The following is a 24,783-nucleotide window of genomic DNA, read 5'->3' as shown; positions in this document are numbered from 1 at the left end:
AATTACCAGGAAACCACCAGCAGCTGGGACAGAGGCTTGACGTAGGTTCTCCCTCACAGCCCTCAGAAGGAAGCAACCCTGCCAACACCTTGATCTTGGACTTCCAGCCTCCAGAACTGTGAGAAGATAAATTTCTGTTATTTAACCCACTCAGTCTGTGAGACTTTGTTATGACAGTCCTAGCAAACTAATGCAGTGCTTCCTTAGTAAATATTTCGGGCTTTGCAGGCCAGATGATCTCTGTCATACTACCCAACTCTGCCGTTTTAGCACAAAAGCAGACACAGATAATACAAACAAAGGAATGCAACTGTGTTCTAATAAAGCTATTTACAAATATAAGCAAGTGGGCAGGCTGGACTTGGCCTGTGGGTTGCAGTTTGATAACCCCTGTCCTACAAAAATGTCTACTTCATTTTGCCCACCAAAGGCCGGCTGTTGGGTAACTTCACTTTTTTTTTCATGGAGACCTTGCCTCTGTTTGCAATTTAGTAATAATAAGAAGAACTAATATTTACAGAGTAATTAATTTGTACCTGGCTCCATGGTAAGTGCTTTATTGAATTTCCTTACTTAATACTCCCAACAACCTAATGGCATAGGAATTGCTGTTTCCAACTCCATTTTACAGATGAGCAAATTGAACACAAGTGAGTTAATTGAGTTGCCTAAAATCCCACAGCAGGATTCAACCCCGGCAGCCCGACCATTACTCTAGCAAAACATACATAGAAGTAACTTTCCACTGCCTCAAAAAAAAAAAAAAAAAAAACATTTTCTGGCTCTTTCCTCTCATGCTCATCTCCTAGCCTTTGGCATTTTTTTTCTTTTTCCAGCATAAAAATGTGTTTAAGTCATTTCCCCTCCAATTAAGATGTGCAATCCTTTCCTCCCTAGGGAGCAGTCAGCTACTGCAGATGATTTTGGAAAAATTATTCATTTGTCTTATTTCTGTATGTTGGAGCAATTATTCCTTTTTACTTATGATCATTCTTTTAAAAACAATACCATACCTTTAATAGTCCCATCAGTATTGTTACTTTTGCAAGGATGATGGGCTGATAGAGCCATATGAATAAACTAGTACATGGAAAACTCTGAGGTTTGAAAAGAGCAGTTGATGAGCTGTGAACAGTGGTCAAGTTTTGCTGTTTCATTTCTTCAGCCTCGTTTATTCACCTGTTTCTCTTCATTTCTACTGGCGCCATCCCAGACCAGTCCTCTTTATTTCATGGCTGGATTGTTGCAAGTTTGTCCCTATGTCCCTGAGCTATTTTCTTTCTCATTTTTTCCTGTCTGGTATATCAGATTCATCTTCCTAAAATATCTCTTTAGTCCTATCACTGTCCTTCTGGAGAACTCCCAATGGCTCCCCACTGCCTCCCAAATCAGGCTCCTCCACGTGACCCCCCACCCTCACAAACATGGCCTTTTAGATTTATGTGAGTGAGTATGGTATTACTTTCAAGCCAAATGTGTTTTGAGTTGCAACAGAGCATCTCTGATTTGTATAAAACATTTCTCATGCCAAAAATGTCAGCATCACCCATAAGAATTCATGAACTTAAAGAAGCAAACAAAATTAAGGGTATATAAAAACAATCCATTCCACCAAATTCACCAATCAGTAGTGACATGTGGCATCCACACAATAAGCATCCTTCCTACCAGATGGGGAGAAAGAAAAATTGAACCCAAAATTCAATCCACACAAAGGAAATATTCCACCCAGTTAGAAGGCTGGCTATGTCCATGTGTGAGCCAAGAAGGCACTGAATCCATTTTTGAAATATATGTTCTATTAATCAGGATAACACAGCTGCCATAACAAATAGGTCTCCAGATTTCAGTAGCTTGACATGCTAGTTTATTTCTTGCCCCCACAGCAATGAATGGGTGTTCCAAGGCAGGCATTTTTGGTTGGTGGACAGCTTTCCTCCACGTGGTCATTCAGGGTTCCGGCCCTCTTCCCTCTCTGGCTCCACAAGAAGAACTCATTGTTGTCAGTTTCACCTGCTGATGGAAGGGAAAAAGGTCTGTGTGGAGCAGGCATACCTGCTTCTTAACAAACCTATCCCAGAAATAATACCCATGACTGGGGCTTGACCCTATTGGCAAGAACAATGGCACCTGGACATAAGGGGGTCTGGGAAATGAGTCCCTGGTTGGACAGCCACTTCTCAACAATGGCCTCATACTATGGGAGGGCAACTGTGGATTGAGGTGGACAGCTAGGTGTTCCAGCTATATAGAGAGGCCGTTAATATCAAGTTCAATGGTAACTTGATCCTCAGGCTAAATATAACTTGTCCAGGTTATGACAGGCAGGCAAAACCTGAAAAATAAAAACAAAGCTATTATTCCTAAAAATTACTTTTTATTACACAATTTTACCTGGTTAACTCCTATTCATTCTCCAAATCTCAGCCCAGTCATTACATTCTCAGTAGAGCCTTTCCAGATATTTCTGCCTAAGCTGCATTTCTGTTTTCTATACACTTCTAGCCCCACAGACTCCCCATCTGTAACACAACATGTGTGCAGTTTTACATTTGTGTGTACATGAAAGCCTCTCTGCCTCGTTAGACTCTATGTTTCATGAGAGCAGGTATATAAATTGTTTTTCTGACTACCTTGTTCCCAATGTCTAGCACAGGAGCAGGCACACAGTAGGTTCTCACCACATAATTATTGATTGAATAAATTAAATAACATTTGTTCATTGTAGAAAAAATGGAAATACAAATACACACACAAAAAAATGGACCTTTAAAATCATCTATAAGCTCTTATATGGGTCAGCTATTGCTGAGTTAATGCTGTGTAACAAACATCTCCCCAAATCTTGATGACTTGCAACAACAATGTTTATTTCTCACTCAAAGTTTTGTGAGTTGGCTGTGGTGGCTTGACTTTGGGCTTCAGGTCTGGTCCAGACCTGACATAGATCTTTTGCCATGACCTAGGCTAAGAGATCAGTAACTACCTGGGGTGGATTCTTCTCATGGTGCTGGACAGTAGTGCAAATGATCAAGCCAATCCATGTACACAGTTAAAATCTCTATTTGGGTTTGGTGTATGTTTTCACTGTCCATATTCAATTGGCCAAAAGCAACATGGCCTTGGGAGACAAAAGAAGGACTCTCCTTCAGTGAACCTTGACAAGCATGGAAAGGGGTGGAAGAAAACAGGGCAATCTATTGTGTTCCCATCCTAACTTTGTGCTCCATATGTTTAAATATTGTGTATGTAGCTGTATACATAGATATATTTTTAATGCTAATCATACTGTCTTCTAATCTTCTAAAGGCAGAATATTTAAAGTTAGAGAGATCCTGAGGAGGAGACACAATGGGAGACATTATCAATATATGAGCTCGAGTGTATACAGAGTATTTTATTAATTCCTGCAGTGACTTACAAAGAACAAACCTGCAAAAAATCTTTCAATCTAAACTGTGTTGGAACTATGCCCTGGCTTTATTTATAGCTCCTTTTAAAAAATGAATGAATCATGACTCATTAATAAGTGTAGCAGGAATAACAAAACTGGGACTTACTTCTTGTCTTCAAATATTGCCATGCCTAAACCATTCTAGAAAACATACACATATGCAAAAGCATTTCATCACTGCTCAGGCTGGTTCTGGTGCTCAACAATTCTCAGAGACTAGAAGTCCTTTCATCTCTCAGCACTTTAAGTCTTTCTCAGTAGACACGGAAAACAACAGGCCATCCCTTATGAACATTTCCTTCGAATCACCTTTATGTACCTCATGAGTGACAGGAGCTGATTTCTTCTGTAAACCAACAATAACCAAGTACTTAAAAGTCACTCTCTCTTTCTCTGTCTCTCTCTGCTGTCTCTCTGCAAGCTTTTGGTGTATTCAAATACAACTGATGCCTTAAATCCTGACTTATTAAATAAGAAGGGAACGGTTTACTGTGATCTTATGTGGAAGCTGCTCAGATGTCAGGTGAAATGTGAATGAGAAAATCAAGGAGAAAAGACCTTTTAAGTGCCTCTTGGTGCGTTCATATTTGAAGGGGGAAAATGTACTTGTTCAAACATTTATGTTGCTGTATTTCCATTTCTACCACAAGTAGATTCTTCCACCCTAAGATGTCCTCATATTATTTTTGACATATTTTTTTTGGTCTTGAACTAAAAAGTATTGAAGTTGAAATAAAGTTGAAAAAATGAAATTAAAAAAATCACATATGTCTAATTAAAATGGATATAAAACAAGACTCAAGGCTCAAGCTGATGACTTGAACTAGAACTTAAGGATTTCAAGCAACCAAGAGCCAGCCCAGGTGGTCCAGCCTCTCCCCTGTAGACATGTGCAGGACAGCACCTGGCCCCATGCTCTCCCTCAGTCCCCGCTCCAAGAACTTTAGCCTCCTTCCCTCAGAGGACGAACTGATGTTAGGGTTGCACAATTCTGTTTTGAGACATCAGACAGCAAAATGATGTTGTAAAGCCGGTAAAACAATCACCCATCTTCCCAGACTCTCCTTGGGTCTATTTGCTTGGAATCTGGCATTTTCATTTCACCTGCTTGACAGAGTTCCCCTCTCACCTTCTTTCCCAGGACTCATCTGTTTCTGCTCTGCCTGCCCACCCCCTGCATTTGACCACCCACCCACACAGGTGGTCTGCAGTCGTTTGGGGGATATGCCACCCAGTTAATCCAAAAAGCCAGCAGTTTTGAAAAAGATGCCCCTCCTCCTGGGCCTTGACTCCTCTTTCACGGCTGCTAATTCCATTACCTGAGAAAAGGCAACACCTGGAAAACCAAGGTGGGTGTGGTCAATATCAGAGCATGCAGCGGGCTGGACAGGGGTTGGAAACCAGCTCTTAGAAAGTGGTATGATTTGGATCTATGTCCCCACCCAAATCTCATGCTGAATTGTAATCCCCAGTGCTGGAGGTGGGGCCTGGTGGGAGGTGATTGGATCATGGGTGTGGTTTCTCACGGTTTAACACTATCTCCCTTGGTGCTGTTGTAGTGATCGTGAGTTCTCATAAGATCTGGTTGTTTAAAAGTGTGTGGCACCAACCCTGCCTCTCTGTCTTCCTCCTGCTCTGGCCATGTGAAGTGCCAGCTCCCCCTTCACCTTCTGCCATGATTGTAAGTTTCCTGAGACCACCTCAAAAGCCAAGCAGATGCCGGCACCCTGTTTCCTATGCAGCCTGCGGAACCATGAGCCAAACAAACATCTTTTCTTTATAAATGACCCAGTTTCAGGTATTTCTTTATATTAGGTTGCTGCAAAAGTAGTTGTGGTTTTTGCCATTGCTTTTAATAGACTTGTGAGAAGAGATTAATACAGAAATTGTGCCCTGTTTCTGCTTGAGCAGTGTTTTGTTTAGCAGCTTAAAACAATAACACTCATGTTTAGCCCTCTCCATTCTGGAGGTTGACCAGACAGCTTTTCCGCTGGTTGTATTTATAATCTCTTATGTGTTTGTAGCCAGATGGCAGCTGGGGGTAGGGTCGTCTGGGGGCTCAGCACTGAAATGCTGGGAGCCCCTCCCTCTCTACAGAGTGTTGAGTCCTCTCCTTCCCACTGGGCCTCTCCAGCAGGCAAGCTGGACTTTCCACCTGGCATTCAGGGCTCCCAAAAAGCAGAAAGGAGAGCTGCCTGTATGGTCTGAATGTTTGTGTCTCCCCAAAATTCCTATTTTGAAACCTAATCCACAGTGTGACAGTACTAGGAGACATGGTCCTTGGCAGATGATTAGGGCTGAGTGCGGAACCCTCATGAATGTGATTAGCGTCTTTGTAAAAGAGGCCAGAGGGAACTTGTCTGTAGTTTCCACCATGCGAGGACACAGCAAGAAGGTGTCATCTAGAGCCGGGCACAGTGGCTCATGCCTGTAATCCCAGCACCTTGGGAGGCCAAGGTGGGCAGATCATGAGGTCAGGAGATTGAGACCATCCTGGCTAATACGGTGAAACGCCATCTCTACTAAAAATACACAAAATTAGCCAGGCGTGGTGGCAGGCACCTGTAGTCCCAGCTACTCAGGAGGCTGAAGCAGGAGAATGGCGTGAACCCGAGAGGCGGAGCTTTCAGGGAGCCAAGATCGCGCCACTGCACTCCAGCCTGGGCGACAGAGCGAGACTCCGTCTCAAGAAAAAAAAAAGAAAAGAAAAGAAGGTGTCATCTAGGAACTGGAAAGTTCCCACCAGATACCAAATCTGCTGGTGCCTTGATCTTGGATACTAAGCCCCCATAACTATGAGTGATACATTTCTGTTGTTTAAAAGCCACCCAGTTCATAGCATTTTGTTGTAGCATCTGGAACTAAGACACTGCCAGACCCACTGAAGTCTCAGGCTCAGGGTCAGCAACGGTGCACTGCCACTTTACTTGGCTAATGCTATGCCAGGGCCAGTCAGAAGAGGGTCAATAAACTCCATCTCTTTTTTTATGAGACGGAGTCTAGCTCTGTCGCCCAGGCTGGAGTGCAGAGGCACCATCTCGGCTCGCTGCAGCCTCCACCTCCCAGGTTCAAACAATTCTCACGCCTCAGACTCCTGGGTAGCTGGGATTACAGGTGAGTGCCATCATGCCCGGTTAATTTTTATATTTTTAGTAGAGATGGGGTTTCACCATGTTGGCCAGGCTGGTCTTGAACTCCTGACCTCAAGTAATCTTCCTGCTTTGGCCTCCCAAAGTGTTGGGATTACACGTATGAGCCACTACGCCCGGTCTAAACTCCATCTCTTGTTGGAGGGGTGGGAAGAGAGAGACAGATGAAAAATTTCTGGCCCTCTTTGATTTGGAAGGACTTGTTTTCAATGTTCTTCTGCAGTGGATTTCACCTAGTCCTGGTCCTTTGTGCTTGAGCACATTTTTCTTGGGTTGCGTTCTTATTCTTGGCTTTCAGTATGTTATATCACTGAGTCCTTGGCCTGGTAACTGGCTTCACTACTCCATGCTTTCAGTTCATTTGCTGCCATTTCTTTTGCTTGGAAGATGGCACATGTACATGGTGTGCATGTGTGTGCTTGCATGTGTGTACATATGTATGCAGGTAGTCACTGGGGAACAAAACAAATGATACAATACATCAGGAAAGAAACGATTCGAGTGCTAGGTGACATTTAGTCTCATCTGACACTGAAAATTCTGGGACTTCAAGCAGTTTTCAGAGTTAATGTTTATTAGATCCATAAGAAAACGTAAACGAAGTGAGAGATATTGGAGCATTTTTAGTCAGTAATTACTGCGTCCTACTGGTTTCAGGGATTGCTTTGAGTGGAGAACATATTGCAAAAGGAAATTCCCATCTCACTATCCTTTTCATCAAGCCTATTAAGCTAATGATTTTATTTTAACAATGCCTTTCCCCACAGCCAGTCTGCCTTGGGTATAGACTGCCAGGCATGGTTACTAAACACCCAGAGACTCAAGCGATTTTAGCAAATTCTATTTTTAAGTTCTCTTGTATAGTCTCCAGGGCCATGAGGTGGCTAACATCAGCTCCATAGATTCCAGAATCTTCTGCTCCCACTAGTCTGAGTCTTGATTTCCTTCAGGTGCCTCTGGAAGTTTCTGCCCAGGACTTCGATCTCTGAGAGCTGGATACCAAGGGGGAGCTGTACTTCAAGGGGGGAAGAGGGCACTCCTAACTCAAGGTGGGACCGTCAGGGAGCTGTGCCAATGTGGGCAGAGTCCCGAGTGCTTCCAAGTGGCCCTGTTTCTCTTTTCCTGGCAGCTGATGGGCTATTTGCCACCATGCCCTTGCCAGCTCGGCTTGTGGTCACAGATACATGTGTACCAGGTTTCTGAGTGTAAAGGTTCCACCTGAGCCAGGTGAAGGCTGATGCCCTCGGGCAAAATTTCAAAATAGTCAAGCTTATTTATTGGTGGAATTATCTCCCTTTGGGGGATCATTTTTCCTCTGAACCTTCTCTCCCAGTGCCCCACTTGTTACTCTCAAAGTCCCCACCTGGCCCACCCTCACTTTCCAAGCCTTTCCTTTTAGTACAAAGTTGCATGGCTCTCAAATGCTCCCTGGTCCATTCCATTACAGCCCCCACCCCATTCCTCTTCCACCCTAAAGCTTTGCTTGCGATTCCTACTTCCATTGGATATTTCAGCTGGGGTTCAAGGCAATGACAGGTGATTGGCAGGCTAAAGAGCTCCAGGGGAAGACATACACGGTGAAAATTCCAAAGGGGTCAACATGGGTGGGAAGGAAGGATGATTCCCCTCTGCTCCCCTACCCTAAGACAGCCCACCTGGCAGCCACTCAGGAAACAATAACCATCATTCCAATGGAGGTAATTACCCCAATCAGCTCCATCTCAGCGATATGTGTGAGAGAAATTCCCCTTAGGAGGAAGCCAGATCTGTCTTCTCTCAGTCCACTGGACTTACAATCAGGAAGAAAACACACAGATACATTCCTGGAATTTATTTCTTACAGAATTTGAACTCTCCACTCTGCCTTGCTCCCACCACCAAACAGGGTGTGTGTCAGGGCAGCTGCTGGTCCAGAGGTTGTCTTTCTTCCAGCTAGAGGCGTGAGCTTTTCTTTTGGGCAGACCCAGCCCCATGCCCAGGTGCGCGATTGGACCTTAGTGCCCCCTCCTCCCCTGAAGTGTCTGTCCGCCTTCCGAGAATATTCTCCCCAGCTGAAAGCACATAGCTCCAGTCTGACTGTCATGTGGTTTAAATAAAAGTTTATCATTTTTGTCTACATCAGACCTCATTTCAGAGAGGACTTGAAGCAATTTACAAAAATACACAACATCAAATTGAAAAATTACACATAAGTAAAAATCAGATTCAAGAAAATGTAAATAAAGTGATATTTTGTTTTATGAACAAGGGAAAGTCAGAATTCAGATATAGTCTGGAGAAGTGGTTCTCAGTCACAGCTGCATATTGGAATTACTCGGGGATCTTTTAAAATGGACATCTCGGTCCCAGTCCTCAGAGATCCTGACTTAGGATGGGGTGTGGCCTGGGCATTGGGATTTTTAAAAAGCTAAGTGATTCTAACTTGCAGCCAAGGATGAGAAACACTGGCCTAAGTGGAGCCTGCTGTTATTACAATGAAAATACAGATTTAGTTGTGAACTTCTCAGCAGGGAAAGCAAAAAGGGAAACTTGATCAGTTTCATAATACACATTGTCCCAAAGACAGGAAAGCTTTCTCTGCCTCTGAAGTCTGCAGGAAATCGCTGAAACATTTTCTGGACAGTTGTGTGTGCATGCACGTATTTCTTGGGTCATTTATATGCATTTGTATATCCCTTTTATGCAAATGGACTCATACTGTATTTGCTCTTCTGCAACTTGCTTTTTTCTCTTTTTTTTTTAAATTATACTTTTAAGTTCTGGGATATGTGTGCAGAATGTGCAGTTTGTTACATAGGCATCCATATGCCATGGTGGTTTGCTGCACCCATCAACCTGTCATCTACATTAGGTATTTCTCCTAATGCTATCCCTCCCCTAGCCACTCCCCGCAACAGGCCCCAGTGTGTGATGTTCCCCTCCCTGTATCCATGTGTTCTCATTGTTCAACTCCCACTCATGAGTGAGAACATGCGGTGTTTGGTTTTCTGTTTCTGTGTTAGTTTGCTGAGAATGATGGTTTCCAGCTTCATCCATGTCCCTGCAAAGGACATAAACTCATCCTTTTTTATGGCTGCATAGTATTCTAAGGTGTATATGTGCCACATTTTCTTTATCCAGTCAATCATTTATAGGCATTTGGGTTAGTTCTAATTCTTTGCTATTCTGAACAGTACTGAAATAAACATACGTGTTCGTGTGTCTTTATAATAGAATGATTTATAATCCTTTGGGTATATACCCAGTAATGGGATTGCCGAGTCAAATGGTATTTCTAGTTCTAGATCCTTGAGGAATGGCCACACTGTCTTTCACAATGGTTAAACTCATTTACACTCCCACCAACAGTGTAAAAGTGTTCTTATTTCTCCACATCCTATCCAGCATCTGTTGTTTCCTGATTTTTTAATGATTGCCATTCTAACTGGCATGAGATGGTATCTCATTGTGGTTTTGATTTGCATTTCTCTAATGACCAGTGATGATGAGCTTTTTTTCTTATGTTTGTTGGCTGCATAAGTGTCTTCTTTTGAGAAGTGTCTGTTCATATCTTTAACCCACTTTTTGATGGGATTGTTTGTTTTTTCTTGTAAATTTGTTTAAGTTCTTTGTAGATTCTGGATATTAGCCCTTTGTCAGATGGATAGATTGCAAAAATTTTCTCCCATTCTGTAGGTTGCCTGTTCACTCTGATGATACTTTCTTTTGCTATGCAGAAGCTTTTTAGTTTAATTAGATTGCATTTCTCAATTTTGGCTTTTGTTGCCATTGCTTTTGGTGTTTTATTCATGAAGTCTTTGCCCATGCCTGTGCCCTGAATGGTATTGCCTAGGTTTTCTTCTAGGGTTTTTATGGTTTTAGGTCTTACATTTAAGTCTTTAATCCATCTTGAGTTAATTTTTGTATAAGGTGTAAGAATGGGGTCCGATTTCAGTTTTCTGCATATGGCTAGCCAGTTTTCCCAACATCATTTATTAAATAGGGAATCCTTTCCCCATTGCTTGTTTTTGTCAGGTTTGTCAAAGATCAGATGGTTGTAGATGTGTGATGTTATTTCTGAGGCCTCTGTTCTGTTCCATTGGTCTATATCTCTGTTTTGGTACCAGTGCCATGCTGTTTTGGTTACTGTAGCCTTGTACTATAGTTTGAAGTCAGGTAGCATGATGCCTCCAGCTTTGTTCTTTTTGCTTAGGGTTGTCTTGGCTATACAGGTGCTTTTTGGTTACATACGAAATTTAAAGTAGTTTGTTCTAATTCTGTGAAGAAAGTCAATGGTAGCTTTATGAGGATAGCATTGAATCTGTAAATTACTTTGGGCAGTATGACCATTTTAATCATATTGATTCTTCCTATCTGTGAGCATGGAATGTTTTTTCATTTGTTTGCGTCCTCTCTTATTTGCTTGAGCAGTGGTTTGTAGTTCTCCTTGAAAAGGTCCTTCACATCCCTTGTAAGTTGTATTCCTAGGTATTTTATCCTCTTTGTAGAAAATGTGAATGGGAATTCACTCATGATTTGGCTCTCTATTATTGGTATATAGGAATGCTTGTGATTTTTGCACATTAATTTTTTATCCTGAGACTTTGCTGAAGTTGCTTATCAGCTTAAGGAGATTTTGGGCTGAGAAAATGGGGTTTTCTAACTATACAATAATGTCATCTGCAAACAGGGACAATTTGACTTCCTCTCTTCCTATTTGAATACCCTTTATTTCTTTCTCTTGCCTGATTGCCCTGGCCAGAATTTCCAATAATATGTTGAATAGGAGTGGTGAGAGAGGGCATCCTTGTATTGTGCTGGTTTTCAAAGAGAATGCTTCCAGCTTTTGCCCATTCAGTATGATATCAGCTGTGAGTTTGTCATAAACAGCTCTTATTATTTTGAGATACGTTCCATCAATACCTAGTTTATTGAGTGTTTTTAGCATGAAGGGGTATTTAATTTTATTGAAGGCCTTTTCTGTGTCTGTTGAGATAATCATGTTGTTTTTGTCATTGGTTCTGTTTATGTGATGGATTATGATTATTGATTTGGTATGTTGAACCAGCCTTGCATCCCAGGGATGAATCCCACTTGATTGTGGTGGATAAGCTTTTTGATGTGCTGCTGGGTTTGGTTTGCCAGTATTTTATTGAGGATTTTTGCATCGATGTTCATCAGGGATATTGGCCTGAAATTTTCTTTTCTTTTTTTGCTATGTCTCTGCCAGATTTTAGTATCAGGATGATGCTGGTCTCATAAAATGAGTTAGGGAAGAGTACCTCTTTTCTATTGTTTGGAATACTTTCAGAAGGAATGGTACCAGCTCCTCTTTGTACCTCTCAGAGAATTCAACTGTGAATCTGTCCAGTCCTGGACTTTTTTTGGTTGCTAGGCTATTAATTGCTGCCTCGACTTCAGAACTTGTTATTGGTCTATTCAGGGATTCTACTTCTTCCTGGTTTAGACTTGGGAGAGTGTATGTGTCCAAGAATTTATCCAGTTCTTCTAGATTTTCTAGTTTATTTGCCTAGAGGTGTTTATAGTATTCTCTGATGGTAGTTTGTATTTCTGTGGGATCAGTGGTGATATTCTCTTTATCTTTTTTTTATTGTATCTATTTTATTCTTCTCTATTTTCTTCTTTATTTATTTATTTTTTTTTTTTTTGAGACGGAGTCTCGCTCTGTCACCCAGGCTGGAGTGCAGTGGCCGGATCTCAGCTCACTGCAAGCTCCGCCTCCCAGGTTCACGCCATTCTCCTGCCTCAGCCTCCCAAGTAGCTGGGACTACAGGCGCCTGCCACCTCGCCCGGCTAAGTTTTTTTTGTATTTTTTAGTAGAGACGGGGTTTCACTGTGTTAGCCAGGATGGTCTCGATCTCCTGACCTCGTGATCCGCCCGTCTCGGCCTCCCAAAGTGCTGGGATTACAGGCTTGAGCCACTGCGCCCGGCCTATTTTCTTCTTTATTATTCTGGCTAGTGGTCTATCTATTTTGTTAATCTTTTCAAAACACCAGCCCCCCCAGATTCATTGATTTTTTTGAAGGGTTTTGGGTTTTTCATGTCTCTATCTCCTTCAGTTCTGCTCTGATCTTAGTTATTTCTTGTTCTGTTAGCTTTTGAATTTGTTTGCTCTTGCTTCTCTAGTTCTTTTAATTGTGATGTCAGGGTGTCGATTTTAGATCTTTCCTGCTTTCTCCTGTGGGAACTTAGTGCTATAAACTTCCCTCGAAGCACTGCTTTAGCTGTGTCTCAGAGATTCTGGTACATCGTGTCTTTGTTTTCATTGGTTTCAAAGAACTTATTTATTTCTGCCTTAATTTCTTTATTTACCCAGTAGTCACTCAGGAGCAGGTTGTTCAGTTTTCATGTAGTTGTGTGGTTTTGAGTGAGTTTCTTAATCCTGAGTTCTAATTTGATTGCCCTGTGGTCGGAGAGACTGTTTGTTATGATTTCCATTCTTTTGCATTTGCTGAGGAGTATTTTACTTCCAATTGTATGGTCAATTTTAGAGTAAGTGTTATGTGGTGCTGAGAAGAATGTATATTTTGTTGATTTTGGGTGGAGAGTTCTGTAGATGTCTATTAAGTCTGCTTGGTCCAGAGCTGAGTTCAAGTCCTGAATATCCTTGTTAATTTTCTGTCTCATTCATCTGTCTAATATTGACAGTGAGGTGTTACAGTCTCCCACTATTATTGTGGGGAAGTCTAAGTCTCTTTATAGGTCTCTAAGAACTTACTTTATGAATCTGGGTGCTCCTGTTTTGGGTGCATATATATTTAGAATAGTTAGCTCTTCTTGTTGCATGGATCCCTTTACCATTATGTAATGCCCTTCTTTGTCTTTTTTAATCTTTGTTGGTTTTAAGTCTGTTTTAGAGACTAGGATTGCAACCCCTGCTTTTTTTTTTTTTTTTTTTTTTTTTTTCCCCTTCCATTTGCTTGGAAAATATTCCTCCATCCCTTTATTTTGAGCCTATGTGTGTCTTTGCACATGAGATTGGTCTCCTGAATACAGCACACCAATGGATCTTGGCTCTTTATCCAATTTGCCAGCCTGTGTCTTTCAATTGGGACATTTAGCCCATTTACACTTAAGGTTAATATTGTTATGTGTGAATTTGATCTTGTCATTATGATGCTAGTTAGTTATTTTGCCCATTAGTTGATGCAGTTTCTTCATAGTATTGAGGGTCTTTACAAGTTGGTATGTTTTTGCAGTGACTGGTACTGGTTTTTCCTTTCCATATTTAGTACTTTCTTCAGGAGCTCTTGTAAGGCAGGCCTGGTGGTGACAAAATCTCTCAGCATTTGCTTGTCTGTAAAGGATTTTATTTCTCCTTGGCTTAATGAAGCTTAGTTTGGCTGGATATGAAATTCCAGGTTAAAAATTCTTTTCTTTAAGAATGTTGAATATTGGCCCCCACTCTTTTCTGGCTTGTAGGGTTTCTACACAAAGATCTGCTGTTAGTCTGATGGGCTTCCCTTTGTGGATAACCTGACCTTTTTTTCCGGCTGCCCTTAACGTTTTTTCCTTCATTTCAACCTTGGTGAATCCGATGATTATGTGTCTTGGGGTTGCTCTTCTCGAGGAGTATCTTTGTGGTGTTCTCTGTATTTCCTGAATTTGAATGTTGGCCTGTCTTGCTAGGTTGGGGAAGTTCTCCTGGATAATATCCTGAAGAGTGTTTCCTAACTTGGTTCCATTCTCCCCGTCACTTTCAGGTACACCAATCCAACATAGGTTTGGTCTTTTCACATAGTCCCATATTTCTTGGAGGGTTTGTTCCATTTCATTCTTTTTTCTTTAATCTTGTCTTCGTGCTTTATTTCATTAAGTTGACCTTCAATCTCTGATATCCTTTCTTTCACTTGATCAGTTTGGCTATTGACACTTGTGTATGCTTCATGAAGTTCTTGTGCTGTGTTTTTCAGCTCCATCAGGTCATTTATGTTCTTCTCTAAACTGATTATTCTAGTTAGCAATTCCTTTAACCTTTTTTCAAGGTTCTTAGCTTCCTTGCATTGGGTTAGACCATGCTCCTTTAGCTCAGAGGGGCTTGTTATTGCCCACCTTCTGAAGACTACTTCTGTCAATTCATCAACTCATTCTCCATCCAGTTTTGTTCCCTTGCTGGCAAGGAGTTGTGATCCTTTGGCGGAGAAGAGGCTTTCTGGGTTTTGGAATTTTCAGCCTTTTTGGACTGGTTTTTCCTCATCTTCATGGATTTATCTACCTTTGGTCTTTGATGCTGGTGACCTTTGGATGGGGTTTCTGTGTGGACATCCTTTTTGTTGATGTTGATGCTATTCCTTTCTGTTTGTTAGTTTTCCTTCTAACAGTCAGGCTCCTCCTCTGCAGGTCTGCTGGAGTTTGCTGGAGGTCCACTCCAGACCCTGTTTGCCTGGGTATCACCAGTGGAGGCTGCAGAACAGCAAAGATTGCTGCCTGTTTATTCCTCTGGAAGCTTCATCCCAGAGGGGCACCCACAAGATGCCAGCCGGAGCTCTCCTGTATGACATGTCTGTCAACCCCTGCTGGGAGGTGTCTCCCCATCAGGTGGCACAGGGATCAGGGACCCACTCAAAGAGGCAGTCTGTCCCTTAGCAGAGTTCAAGTGCTGTGCTGGGAGATCTGCTGCTCTCCTCAGAGCCGGCAGGCAGGAATGTTTAAGTCTGCTGAAGCTGTGCCCACAGCCGCCCCTTCCCTCAGCTGCTCTGTCCCAGGGAGATGGGAGTCTGATCTATGAGCCCGACTGGGACTGCTGCCTTTCTTTCAGAGATACCCTTACCAGAGAGGAGGATTCTAGAGAGGCAGTCTGGCTACAGCAGCTTTGCCCAGCTGAATTGGGCTCAGCCCAGTTTGAACTTCCCAGTGGCTTTGTTTATACTGTGAGGGGAAAACCGCCTAGTCAAGCCTCAGTAATGGCAAACACCCCTTCCCCCACCAAGCTCTAGTATCCCAGGTCAACTTCAGACTGCTGTGCTGGCAGAGAGAATTTCAAGCCAGTGGATCGTAGCTTGCTGAGCTCCGTGGTGTGGGATCTGCTGAGCTAGACCACTTGGCTCCCTGGCTTTAGTCCCCTTTCCAGGGGAGTGAACTGTTCTGTCTCACTGGCATTCCAGGCACCACTGGGCTATGAAACAAAACAAAACAAAACAAAACAAAACAAAATTCCTGCAGCTAGCTTGGTGTCTGCCCAACTGGCTGCCCAGTTTTGTGCTTGAAACCCAGGGCCCTGGTGGCATAGGCACCCCAGGGAATCTCCTGGTATACGGGTTGTGAAGACTGTGGGAAAAGTGTAGTATCTGGGCCGGAAGGCATTGTCCCTCACGGCACATTTCCTCACGGCTCCCCTTGGCTAGGGGAGGGAGTTCCCTGACCCTTTGCACTTCCCAGGTGAGGCAACACCCCACCCTGCTTTGACTCTCCCTCTGTGGGCTACACTCACTGTCTAACCAGTCTCAATGATACGAGCCAGTACCTCAGTTGGAAATGCAGAAATCACCCACTTTCTGCATGGATCTCGCTGGGAGCTACGGGCTGGAGCTGTTCTTATTTGGTGGTCTTGCCCACAGCTCCCTTGCTTTCCTCTTTACTAGCATGTTGTCACACACAGATTTTAAGAACACTTCTGGTAGATTTGATCCAAGAGTAACTCAGAAGAACATCAGTGGCATCCATTCTCCCCTTTGGTAATTTTTAAGAAAAATAATGCTGCTGCCTCTCTCTTTATAAATGGTGACTGTTTTCTCCACTCCATCCCGTATTTTCTCCACATTTTTGCCTTCTTGGTAGCATTAGCAATTCTCAGAACAGAGAATAACCTAGAAATCCAGGTTTGATTAGCAAGTGATACCTCTAAAAAGTGCTTGCAAACCTCCTTTTATGGACCAGGGATGTTAACAGAAACTGTTTGACAGTTCTTCCTTTCCAAGGACAAAACTGATCTCATAATCTGTGACCATTATTCCGAAGTGAGAATCCATCAGGCTCTGCGTGTGGCTGTGAGAATGAACTTCCTATCCAGGGAGAGATCCGTCAGGGAAAGCCAGCCCCTCCATGGGGCAGATGATGTCAGGAAGTGGTGGTGGGGTATCATCATAGCCGTCATTTTGCCTCGCTAAAGAAGGTATCAAAAGGGGACAGAACACATCTCCCTTTGGGGGCATTTGTCCCCGGTCCCTTATATGTGGGCAAACCCCTCTTCACTCATTCCTCTGGGAGTGTGAGCGAGCATGCTTGTGACAGCTGTCTAGACAAAACCTCTAAGCCGAAAGGGTGCAGACACTGTTAAATGTCACACAGCCTTGCCGTAAATGAAGATCAAAAGTTGCTCCAAACAACCTCTGTGCCTGATAGCCTGAAACCTGTGTCTCATCATTTTTTAAACAACCTACATAGGCCTAGCACAGAAAATGGAGCTTTTCCTATTTTTCGGTAAGACTTTAAAAGCATCCCTACGACAAGGATGGAAAATAAAAAGCTGACCGCTTCTCCATGCTCGTAAGAAGGTAAACTCCATAGGGGAGACATGGCATGTTTTGTTCAGTTGGCACATGTCAGTATGACTACGACAACTGGTAAAATGCTGAAATACTTCCAGACCAATTAACACTCACTGTGCTGAGCAAGGCCCCAGAAATCTCCAGCCACTAACAGAGAGGGTTAGTGACTGGCTCACTGGGGGCCAGCGGGACCTGTTTCAGCCCCTTGACTTACATCTGTTCTGGTTGGCTGTTCCTGGAGCCCTCGTAACTACTGATATTCTGCAGACCATCCCTATTGCAGCCCAAGCATCTAGCTGTGCCTTGTAAAGGCCCTGATATGGTTTGGCTGTGTCCCCACCCAAATCTCATCTTGAATTGTAGCTCCCATAATCCCCACGTGTTGTGGGAGAGACGTGGTGGGAGGTAATTGAATCATGGGGACGGTTACCCCCATGCTGCTCTTCTCATGATAGTGAGTTCTCGTGAGATCTGATGGTTTTATAAGGGGTTACCCCCACCTTTTTTAAAAAATTAGACAGAGTCTCACTCTGTCACCAGGCTGGAGTGCAGTGGCGCAATCTCAACTCACTGCGATCTCCACCTCCCAGGTTCCAGCCATTCCCCTGCCTCAGCCTCCCGAGTAGCTGGGACCATAGGCACGCTCTGCCACACCCGGCTAATTTTTTGTATTTTAGTAGAGACGAGGTTTCACCATGTTGGCCAGGATGGTTTCGATCTCCTGACCTCAGGATCCGCCCTTGTGCTCCCAAAGTGCTGGGATTACAGGCGTGGGTCACTGTGCCTGGCCGGTTTTCCTCTCCTTTGCTTGGCACTTCTCTCTTGCCTGCCGTGATGTAAGACGTGCCTTTGCTCTTCCTTTGCCTTCCACCATGATTGTGAGGCCTCCCCAGCCATGTGGAACTATGAGTCCATTAAATCTCTTTTTCCTTTATAAATTACCTAGTCTTGGGTATGTCTTTACTAGCAGTGTGAATGGACTAATACAGACCCCCCCAATATATATTTGCTGAGTGAGTGGATAGGGACACCCATATATTCCAGCCACCTTTTGGTAAGTGGTTTATGGGGGTGGGCACAGGCCCTGACTAAAGAACTGGATGTTTTGCCAAGGAAGGGACCTGAGCTGAGAAGACTCATTTACTCTCGAAGACTTAAGACAACATCTCTCTTGGACCAGAGAATGCTGGTGAGCAGCCCAGGCACAAATCGCCCCAGTGGGTGCCGGGCTCTGCCGATACTTGGGCAGGACTGACAGTGCACTCATAGCTGCCAACACACTGATATTAAAATCCCATCTGATTAGTTAAAGCTCACCCTGTGAGTGCTGATATTTTTCAGGAAATAGGAAGGATGTCTGCCCCCCTCCACACCCACCCCCTGCCCTTTTCTCTTGGTTTTCTTTTTTAAGAACACATTCAGAAGTGGTTTAATGGCTGTTGAAGGAAATTATTGCCACAGCAATCAGGGCTCTCTGTGTGAAACACCTTCAATAGTCCGTGGCCTCCCTCGTGAGGCAGGGGGACATTTGGATATTAAAATGCCACTGAGCTACATCTGCCGACAAGCAGCCACTAATCATCTCTTAAGGCAGCAGGGGACATACCCCAGGTCCTCAACTCACCAATACTTTCCTTAGGCGGGTTGCAGCCAGATGGTGGTTTCTTAGGCAAGGACAGCAGAGAACGAGGAATAAAGAAGTGGAAAAGGATCTGGCAAGAGGCCAGCACAGAGAGAACCGTTTGCTCATCCTCTCTGCTCCAGGTGAGAACAGACCTGCATGCCTCGCATTCGCAAGGTCCAATTTTCAGTTAAGTGGTGCCTCAGAGGAAGCATGTGACCTTACTTGCAGTTACATCCAAAGACTATAAATTTTTTTTAAGTGCTCCTATAAGTTAAGCAGCTTCTATATGCTGGGTTGGCAGGATGCAGTCATTGGCCTTCCTGGATTCTCCTTCCTGCTTCTCCGTCCTCTTCTGAGCCTGGGACGCTGGCCTGCCTGAAAGGCCCCCTTATCCTCTGCCTTCCACTGGAGTTTGGCCAGCGGGAAGAAGCAGCCAGAGTTAGGAGGGTGGGAAGGGAGTACAGTCAGGTTTATTCTCCAGTTCATACCCTGTGGAGATACCACCAGGGGTTGGCAGTGTATTTCCTGGCATCAACCTCCACTCCTATTGGATGACCCTCCCCATCATGCTACCTGTATGGAGCGAGGGTTCTGGATTCTGACAACTGTTTTCTCCTTTGCCCTTCAGGCTAACAGCTATAACAGCTACCCCCACTCCTCCGCCCATACGCACCATTGCCAGCCAGGTACTATGCTGTGTCTTGTGAGTCTCCCCATCCCTGCTGCACCTTTGTAAGTGGTCTCCTAATTTCTCTCTCCTCCAGTCACCCAGTTTGAATGTGCCATCTGTTCCTTGCTGGGCCCTGGCTGCCACCCAGTTGCATGCAGGTCTTTCTGTACCTTCTTGGAGACCTTCATACCACTCCTGCAATGTCATCATTACAGTCTTCCTTTACAGAGAAGACACCACGTGACTCACCCAAAGGCACTCAGCTGGAATTTGTGACTCTAGGCATCAGAAGCACATCAGTCTAATTTCCAAGTGTAGGCCCTGCTCACTGCCCTCCTAGGATCTCTTAGACCTTACAGGGGTCCTCAAATCCTTACTTCAATCTTCTCTCAGCACCAGCTGTTTTATGAACTAAACTTTGCTTACTAGCCTTCGGATCAAAGCACTTCAACACCTTTGATTTTCTTTGAGCCTCAGAACATGAATTTACTTGGATCCAAATCATTCCCGGACATACCAAGAACCTACAGATGAAAAGGAATCCAGCGAGGGATCCGTTGGCAGGGGATCGGTGGCCTTGCGTCATCCTTCAGTGTATGGCACACCATGGGCACCCAGGAATGTCCTGGGGAGGCGTGGCATTGTCCCAGCAAGTAGAGCCAATGTGTCTACAGCTTGGGCTACAGCAAGGGTCATTCTGCCTGGTTCAAAAGTCCACTCTTCCTTTTAATACATGGCATGACCCATCTATATTAGGGTAAAGCATACCTCCTGGAGAAAGCAATATTAAGATACAGTAAAGAATATGGTTTTTCGTTTCTTTTTCTCAGATGTAAGCATCTGATTTGAACATTCTAGGCTGGCAGATCACTCTGCCCCACGCAGCCATCAGGAACTCTGGTACCTTTCAGCTTGTCTCTGCATGTCTGGGAGCAGTGCTGCTTAAGTGTGGACCATAGGCAAGTACCAGTCCACAAACTGCTTGGTAGAAGTCCACCATGAATTGAGTTGTGACATGGATAATACGCTTTCAGAAACTTTTACCACGATTTGACATTGTCATGACATCCAGGCACATGACCAGTGGACTCGGCTCATTGAACAGGTTGTAGACCAAAATTTGGTCCATGATAGATGGGAATTGGAGTTGGGTGGAAATCATGTTCTTCAACACAGGTAGTTTGAGGAGTCTTACTTTAGAGTCTGCTAATCTATCTGATCATTTCTGTAGCCAGCAAGAAGGGGAGAAGGAGCATGGAAGAACCACTCTGTGTCTTTTGTTGTTGTTGTTGTTGTTGTTGTAGAGTACCTGTTCCATTTTTATAGCATGAGAACAGTACAATCTACTATTTATTCTGCAGTAACCCGTTTCAGTATTTGAGAATGTCTGTGATGTGCAGAGAGATGGCCTATATTTAGTCTCATCATCCACTTGATTCTAACATGATCTCTGTCCAAAGTTCCATTTCTTGGGCTTTGATATTTATTACTAAGTGCAAACGCTGCCTGCTTTTCACGTTGTCTTATGCTTTCTGAGCAGGTTCAAACCAGAAAGAAAAGGTGAGGCTAAAAGCTCAAAGTGAGTAAGTGTGAGAACCACAAGGAAGCCCACCGCTCCACAGTAGATGATCAAAACCACGTCCTCACGTGGTAGGTGGCACCTGGAGAGGGCATAGTCTGTGGGTGTGATGCTACCCATAGTGAAACTGGGGTTGTTTCTGTTCCTCCAACTGAAAGACGGGAAGCTGAGCTCGGGGATTCGTCCCCCGTGGTGCACCTCGCAGGTGCTGTGCATGTGGCCGCTGAGATCCAGGTGTAGCTGGAACCAACACAGCAGCTTTTGTGATGCCTCCCAAGAAAGCACATCATAGTTCTCCTTTAATGGGATGTTCTTTTCCTCCGGAGGAGCAACATCTTCCCCAGAACAGTTAGCGTCGCTTCTCCAATACAGAGGATAACGCTCTCGGGAGCAATTCAGTCTGTAAGAAACTTCAATGAGCTCTGCTTCTGCTTCAGAACAGATGCCACAGCTGTCCTCCTTCAGTGCCATGCTGTTGACCATCACAAAGTGAATGCCTTTCAGAGGCATTCAGCGAAAACAGCCTTTCAGAGATGAGCACTTTCTCAATCTGTTCTATCTCGTATGTGTTCATCTCATAGTGGAAGCCAATGTCATGGTTTCCAGCAACTACCTTCAGTTGCACATGACTTGGGTGTCTGAACATTTTCTGAAACTGCTCCACATCATCCGCCCAGGCCTCAGGGGTGCTCCACTTCCCTTCATCAAAGGCATCCTCCAGGATGAGGACGACTTCTGGCTGCAGCAACCACAGAGCTGTCTCGAAGACTCTCTCCACCTGCCATTTCCTTCGTAATTTGTCCAACCAGTGACCTAGGAATTCCCCAAGCAAGTGGGTGTCAGCCAAAGACATGACTTTGAGCACAGGCTTATGCATGGCCTGTTCACCACCATAGGCTGTGGTTTTCACTTCAGGCCAATTACACCAGAAGATCACTAAGTAGTAGATTAAAAATTCACAAAACAGAAGCACAGCAAAGACGATGAGTTTCAACAGCAATCAGCTCTTCCTCTTTAACCGATGAAAATTCTGTCTTCCTAACCTCAATCTGCTCATAGCCATTTCTCAAGCAACTAACAAATCCATCAAGGGTTCACCACGAGAAAACTGCAGAGCCCTGGGTAGGGTGATGGCATTCAGATCTTAGCTGGATACCTGTAATTTTTCAGGAAAATCACCGATTCACCTCACCTTTTAAAGAGAGAGACTGATATGAAGGTAGTTGGCTGCTGCTCCCCCAAATCAGGATGCATTTGTAACAGCCACGCTTTCCTGCTCTGCACACAATGCCAGGCAGGTGGGGAGCACAGGGCACGGTGCAGGAGCCCTTTCACCTGCGCCTGGCGATGGCTTCAGCAGACTGAACTCGGCTGTGCACCCACCATACTCTGTGTCTTAAGATGTCATCCTGGGGATGGTTCATCCTCTTCTCACAATATGCAAGTGAGAACTTTTCAATATGGCCGCTGCCCCTGACACAAGGAATGTTGGGAAACCTGGTCCTCCACTGTTGAGCATGCATCCGCCACTGAACCCTCACCATGGACAATGAGAAGAATGGATTTTGGTGAATGACTACTTTTTTTTTTTTTTTTAATCACGTCACCCTTCCTTATCACATTTTTTAAAAATCACGTCACCCTTCCTTATCACCCATTCCTGAATACAGCCCACTCAAAATCAAAGCCACCATTTCTACCAAAAAGTGTGATCAGTAGTCTTTCCTGTACACTCTCAACTCTCAGTTGGGACATGCAGGAATAGGAAAATGCTGGACCAGCATCTAAGACCTGCTTACTATTCCTCCCTCTGCAGCAAAATGACTCTGTGACCTGGAGGACATTGTCTCATCTCTGTCCTTCAGTTTCCTCCCTTGATGATCAGGGATCATAATATTTATCAAGCAAAATCATTTTTTGGCCATGTACACCATACGTTAATAGTGATAGCTAACATTTATTGAGTGTTTGCTAGGTGCCAGGTGCTGTTCTAAGTATATTGCATGTATTAATTCATTTAACCTTCACACCAACCCTATAAGAAGGGTTCTATTATTGTCTTCATTCTACGGCTGAAAAAAAAGTGAGGTACAGAGCAAGTAAGGAACTCGCCCAGGGTCACCAGAGTCCAAGTTCATAATCACTGCCTTGCTACTTCCTTAATAGAGAGGTAAAAGATTTTCAGAGTATTTTATCCTGTTTTCCTTGAATTTCCTGAACTTCCACTTTAATTTATGGGCCATCTGGTCTGTCTCCCTGTGAGATGAAGGATTCTTTCTAGGAAGGGACCATTGATGTTTCCGTCCTCATACCCCCAACCACAACCTGTTCAGCCTGGTGCTTTCATGTAAGAGTTTAGTGAATGTGTGTGGGTGAATCTCGGTAAATACAGCAAAGCAATTTTTATTGGATTCATGATGCCATCACGGAAATGGCATAAATTTACCATCACCACACCTGAATTCAATCCCTCTTCTCCTGGATCCTAGCTGTGCTAGACTGGGCAAATTACTTATCCACCTAACCTCATGAAGCATTCTTTTTCTCCCCGTTAACATGGATGTAATATAGAGAAAAAGTTTAGTTCTTAAAGCCAAGGTTTCCTGTGGCAACTTCTGCCACTTACGGAATCATTCATAACACTGAGGAATATATCACTAATGCACACCTTCCCCAGCAGAGATTGGTATGGCTGGAACAAGGGAGGGACCAAAGTGGAAAGCCGTGCTGGCTCCTCTGTGCTGTTCAAAAGAGGGACTTGGAGAGAATGTGCCCCTGATGAGCAGACATGCTAATGAGCTTCCAGGTAAGCCTAGAGGTGAGTAGCGCTGGAGAATTCACATTTTTATCTTGCAAAAGTGACTGGGAATCAAATGGGAAAGAGGAGATGAAAAGGTGGGAAAGAAAGGGGACCCAGAAAAGTGAAGGGTGAGGGCTTAACTGGGAGGAGAAAGGCCACACGGGAGAGAGTCCTCTTGTTGGAAATGGCCAACTAAATGCCAACAGAGGGATGTGTGATATTCAATTTCTTTTCTTGTTTTGCGATGAAGCATCCCCATTCAACATTCTAAACCTTCAGTATAGTTTTCTACATACAAATGCTTTGAGTTAATAATATGTGTTGTGTAGTGGTGAGGAGGGGAGGGAGCACTCCATACCTGGGTGATGTGATCAGAAACAGGCTGCAACATGAGAGGAACAGCAAGAGAATTTGCAAGAAGCCAGAGGAGCTTGAAGCCAGAGATCAATGGGAAAACATAAGCTCCCACCCCCCACATATCTCCTAGGAGATTAGAGGAAACATGGCTGGCTGTGATTGCACACACAGCAGCATTGGAATCAACTTAATTTGTTTGTTTGCTTGTTTTTGAGACAGAGTCTCAGTCTGTCACCCAGACTGGAGTGCACTGGCACGATCTCAGCTCACTGCAACCTTCACCTCCCGGGTTTGTGTGATTCTCGTGTCTCAGTCACCTGAGGCACAGACCACCACGCCTGGCAAATTTTTGTATTTTTTGTAGAGACAGGGTTTCACCATGTTGGCCAGGCTGGTCTTGAACTCCTGACCTCAAGTGATCTGCCCACCTCAGCCTCCCAAAGTGCTGGGATTACAGGCCTGAATCAATTTAATTTAAAGCTCAAAGGGCAGGGGACCTCTGCTGGCATCTAGGGTACAAAGGTATACTAATATCCAAAAGTCATTTCTAAAAATGTAAGCAACCTGTATGGCATGGCTACCAACATAAGAATGAGATGCCAGCCATATACCATCATGGTAATATGATAAACATCAACGCTGCCAATACCTACCTCCTAGAG

General features: G+C 44.1%; 1 pseudogene; it reads right to left on the bottom strand.

Annotated features, from left to right (window-relative positions):
- Positions 1 to 1,781: 1,781 nt before the first annotated feature.
- On the bottom strand, positions 1,782 to 24,393 carry LOC108587052 (annotated as a pseudogene).
- Positions 24,394 to 24,783: the final 390 nt, after the last annotated feature.

Source organism: Papio anubis, chromosome 7 (genome assembly GCF_008728515.1).
Source record: "Papio anubis isolate 15944 chromosome 7, Panubis1.0, whole genome shotgun sequence".
Classification (NCBI taxonomy): domain Eukaryota; kingdom Metazoa; phylum Chordata; class Mammalia; order Primates; family Cercopithecidae; genus Papio; species Papio anubis.
This window is presented reverse-complemented; position numbering and strand designations above follow the sequence as displayed.